This window comes from Lactuca virosa, chromosome 7, assembly GCF_052849685.1.
Source record: "Lactuca virosa cultivar CGN04683 chromosome 7, Lactuca_virosa_CGN04683_v6, whole genome shotgun sequence".
Taxonomy (NCBI): domain Eukaryota; kingdom Viridiplantae; phylum Streptophyta; class Magnoliopsida; order Asterales; family Asteraceae; genus Lactuca; species Lactuca virosa.
The window spans coordinates 266,936,274-266,942,113 of record NC_136432.1 but is presented as its reverse complement, the minus strand read 5'-3'; positions in this window follow the sequence as shown (position 1 = coordinate 266,942,113).

Sequence of the window (5,840 nt, the reverse complement as noted above, 5' to 3'; positions counted from 1 at the left end):
TGCATAGTCAACTTCAAATGGAATGGGCACGGACACAAGAATATGTCAACACGATAGGCTACAAACCTGAAGTCGTGTGCTAGTGATTAACAATATGTTTACTCTTGATTAGTTCTTGAAACTTTTCAAGACCTTTAAGACTCCTACTGACCTCTTGACATATAAGATTCTCTTTGTCAATAAACATTACTTGGCAACAAATATTCAAGAGTTAGTGCGATTTCTTATCAAGACAAACACTTTTGACAATCGGTCTTAGTTGATCTTTGTTTTATCCAAAAGATTACAACTTACCAATTTCAAATGTACAAGAGTAGAAAACATTTTAGTCTATATTTGTTGATATGTCACTCAATATACATCTTGGAGTATGACTCTAAGATTTGATTTTGGAACGAAGTACGATTCATCTTAATAGATTTAACCATTTCAACAATTCTTGATTCCTCTTCTTAGCCAAACAAATGGACTTAGAGGATCAATTGTGATATGGTTTTTTATAATCACTAAGATGATCATAAAACACGATACTAAAGTAGTCTCCCATCCTTTCAGATTGGAGAAACTTTTATCTTTCTGCCTACTTTGATTCTTCTTATTCGTTCTGCTATACATTGAGACTTTTCAATGACTCAGAATTATACTTAATCTTGTAAGCATAACCATATTTACCAACTTTAGTAAACCATAACGAATAGTCTTATTGTTCTTTGTGGTAGACCTGATCAGCGCACTACCAAGTATACCTGATCCCTAGTCCTTCACTTGACTCATATATACATGTGAACAAGGAATTAGTCTTAATTTCCTAAAGACGAAGGTTCTCATTCATCATGCAATACAAGTTGCATAATTCCAAGTTTCTATCCAACTGAAACTTAGGTGATGAGAATGTTCCCTTACTTGGTAAATTTTGACACTACCACAAACAAAAGAATCAAATCTATATTGTTAAAAAATACAAACATCAATTTTCACATATGCTATTGCAAGGAAATATAAATAAGATAAAAAAACAAAATTTTATTTATTTATAAAAGGTGCGGAAAACTTTTCCCTACAATGCAATTACAATTGAAAACCATGTTATTACAAATTTCTAAGCAATCTATCATAAGTCTTAATCAGCAGCTCAAAAATCCGATCATCGAACCATGCGATCGGAATCCATCTCTTCGCGATCATACTCTGCATGCCTTTCCTTTAAGCTTCATTTGATCCTACAAAACATCAAAATGTAATCTTACCACATCATGTATCAAGAATCTACAAACATGAACTTAATAGTGTTAGATAGTGGATTTACCTGAAGTAGAGTCAAACCTTTTTGACGTTACCTTCTCTTAGATCTTTCAGGTATTAAGGGCAGCTTCGCTTCCAATGTACCTTCAAATGGCAGTAGAAACAAGTGGACTCTTTGGCATTTGCACATGGAACTATCCCAGAACTGGCTTTTCTCTTATATTGTTTCGATTTATCAACTAATACTTGAATTAAAACAATGGCTATCCAATGCTCCAAGCATGCACATATGTTTACCTACGGCCCTTACTTTGTGAAATAGATCAATTGTAAACATTTCCAACGATACTCATTTCACAATTCCAAATCCTTATCGTAAATGTAAGAATACCATGTTCTTGCCACTTACTATAATTTTTTAGATTCTAAACTTATATGGAGTGATCCTTTTGTAATGACTATGTACACATGTCACATAGACTTTTTCAATTACAAAACTTTCCATTGGAGATTGTTACAAGACAATTCCATAGATCCGAAGTCTCATATTCAAAACACATTCCTTTGAACATCCTTCTTGCATAAAAGTTTCTAAATTTCTCATAGATTCTTGATATTCATCTCCCATTATGAAAACATTTCCATATTTTCCATATGACAACTTATTGTTAATAGAATCATGTCTATTCATAATAATGTTAATATGGTCAATCCATTACTATACTTCCAACTATCCATAAGCAAACATCCTTTGGCGAACCATGGATTGTTCTTAGCAGTTGTTTAATAACTTTAGTCATATCCAGTTCTAGTCCTTTTCCCCTCTTAATGCCCTAGACATTTGGAAAATTAGAACACATGAATATTATAGCATATGCAATCAATCCAATACCCGAAGCATATGAGATACGATTCATAATGTCTTACATAAAGACATGATAGTTGACCAGTCTTTTGCTATAATATTTCCAAATATAGAATTTCTAATGTTGAAGCATTTCAACATGATATTCATATAAATCCTTGACTAAATTAGATTAAAATCTCAATCTAAACTTTTAGAATTGAAATGAAGTATGAGTTCCTTTCCTTTAATTATAGCAAAACAACTTTTCAACCCTGCAACTTTGCGAATTGAAAACTTTGTTTTCTATAATTAACATTGCTAACTTGCAACACTTACCATAGTAATTATGCTCCCACTACCATAACAATTATTTTGTTACATGCATAACATTTATGCTCACACTAGCTGTGACATAAATCCAGAAATCAATTGGACTTCTAGAAATCAATACTTTATTGATTTTCTTACCAAAGTTCAGATTTCTGACATGAGATGCTTCGATAAGCCTTTATCTAAGCTCACACACGTTTTATTAGAAAGTTCATATGTGTGTCTAAACAATTTTAGAACTTACAACAATAACTCTCAAATGTTTAGACCTTTTCCCATTTCTCAGAATTCGAACTATGAAGAGGGATGTCGTAGTCATAATCGAATTTGAGAATGCAAATATCACAGTTTCTAACTCTTTAGAATCTACTTAGTGAAAGAGTTTCCTCACGATCATTTTAATGAATTGTAGAGAAACCTTATGACACTTAGATTTTATGGTGTATGTGTTCCTATCCATGTGATTTTTTCATAAACATAATCTTAAGACAAGGTTAGTAAATCCAAACTCATATGGACCGAACTTGTTCAATCTTAATTTCTTGCCACTCGGTAGCACAAGGGCCTACCATTGCTTCCAAGTTCTTATTCAAACAATTGAGAAGTCATAGAACTCACATGCATAGTCAACTTCAACTGGAATGGGCACGGAAACAAGAATATGTCAACACGATAGGTTACAAACATCAAGTCGTGTGCTGGTGATTAACAATATGTTAACTCTTGATTACTTCTTGAAACATTTCAAGACCTTTAAGACTCCCATTGACCTCTTGACATATAAGATTCTCTTTGTCAAGAAACATTACTTAACAACAAATATTCAAGAGTTTGTGCGATTTCTTATCAAGAGAAACACTTTTGACAATCGGTCTTAGTTGATCTTTGTTTTATCCAAAACATTACAACTTACCAATTTCAAATGTACAAGAGTAGAAAGCATTTTACTCTACATTTGCTGATATGTCACTCAATATACATCTTGGAGTATAACTCTAAGATTTGACTCTGGAACGAAGTATGATTCATCTTAATTCATTTAACCATTTCAACAATTCCTGATTCCTCTTCTTAGCCAAACAAATGCACTTAGAGGATCAATTGTGATATGGTTTTTTATAATCACTAACATGATCATAGAACACGCTACTAAAGTACTCTCCCATCCTTTCAGATTGGAGAAACATTTATCTTTCTGCCTACTTTGATTCTTCTTATTCGTTCTGCTATACGCTGAGACTTTTCAATGACTCAGAATTATACTTAATCATGTAAGCATAACCATATTTACTAATTTTAGTAAACCATAACAAATAGTCTTATCGTTCTTTGTGGTGGACCTGATCAGCACACTACCAAGTGTATCCGATCCCCTAGTCCTTCACTTGACCCACATATACATGTGAACAAGGAATTAGTCTTAATTTCCCAGAGACGAAGGTTCTCATTCATCCTGCAATACAAGTTGCGTGATTCCAAGTTTCTATCCAACTAAAACTTAGGTGATGAGAATGTTCCCTTATTTGGTAAATTTTGACACTACCACAAACGAAAGAGTCAAATCCATATTGTTAAAAAATGCAAACATCAATTTTCACATATGTCATTGCAAGGAAATATAAATATGATAAAAAAACAAAATTTTATTTATTTATAAAAGGTGCGGAAAACATTTCCTTACAATGCAATTACAAATGAAAACTATGTTATTAGAATTTCTAAGCAATCTATCATAACTCTTAAGCAGCAGCTCCAAAATCCGATCATCAAACCATGCAATCGGAATCCATCTCTTCGCGATCAGACTCTGCATGCCTTTCCTTTAAGTTTCCTTTGATCCTACAAAACATCAAAATGTAATCTTATCACATCATGTATCCAGAATCTACAAACATGAACTTAATAGTGTTAGATAGTGGATTTACCTGAAGTAGAGTGAAACCTTTTTGACTTTACCTTCTCTTAGATCTTTCAGGTATTCAGGGCAGCTTCGCTTCCAATGTCCCTTCAAATGGCAGTAGAAACAAGTGGACTCTTTAGCATTAGCACATGGAACTATCTTAGAACTGGCTTTTCTCCTATGTCCATGGCAGCTTGGGAAGTAGATCTTCCAATCAAATTTGCTTAACCATTGTGCCAAATCATTTCTGATTCAGCAGCAACAAGCAAATATGTAAGATCAATAAGGGCCACGTCGCGGTCTGTCATATAGTAGTATTTGACAAACTGACTATACGACTCGGGAAGTGACTGAAGAACCAAGTCAACAGCCAACTTCCTCGGGAAAACGACACCCAACATTACCAGCTTGTCAATGTGTGACTTCATATCCAAGACATGTGCACACACATACCTTCCATCTTGGTGTTTACTAGCCAATAGGGCTTGAGTGACCTTGAACTTTTCAAGTCTTCAAACTTGTGGGCCAGGGAAAATAATTGGAGGAGGTGGAGGAAGTGATGTATGGCATTGTGGAATATCATCTTCATGTGGAAAGCTTTTTCCAAAATATTCGGGAAGACCATAGTTGTCTGAACTAGACATCTATAAGGGAGAAATTCAAGTTAGTTGATTTATGTCCTTAATATAACACCCAAAACGAAATATTAAGGCTAGAACCCAAAACAATATTTTACAATTGCAAAGAGGGATGTTGTAATCCAATTGTAAAATATTTGAAGGTAGGTAAATGACGATTTACCAATTTCTAGCATGAAAAACGAAATAGATTATTAAGTTTTAATTGGATTGACATTGAACTTTTCAATGACATGTTTAAATCTCGATTGTGCCCTTTAATTTTGTGACTGGGATGTCGAGGATCACAAACAAGGTGTGAATAACCATGCAAATGAGCTTGGTACAATCAATGTTACAAATCATCTAATCAATGTGTCGGTTACCCACACACGCTCTGTTGGGTATAGAAGATTACGTCATTGGGCTTTTTGCTTTAGTCCATTTTGTATACGGTTTTGGGCCTGTCCAGCAGTCATTTATTAGGGTTATAGTATCTATATATAGTGCATGCATGCACCGTGTATGTAGTAGTCATTGATATCATTATTGTAACCCTACCACACCTCTATAGTAGCAAGTCTTAATAGAGTTCTTCTGAGGTTGTGGCTTATTAATCATTCGACATCAGTTTGATTCATCTTGTGTTCTTATTTACTTTGTGTTCTTGTGTTGCTTGTTAAGAATCTTATCAAACTTAAAGAGTTTTAGTCTCATCAATTGGTATCAGAGAAGGAGGCTGTGTAAATAATACACATCTCTTCTGTTAGAAGAAAATCTTTAGGGTTTCCGCTTTGATCGAATCTATTGGAGCCGTCATCACTTTATTGACGCTGCTCCTAGATCTCGATATTACCCTAACTCAATCTTTACAAGTCTGATTCTTGACAGGTACGCATATCAA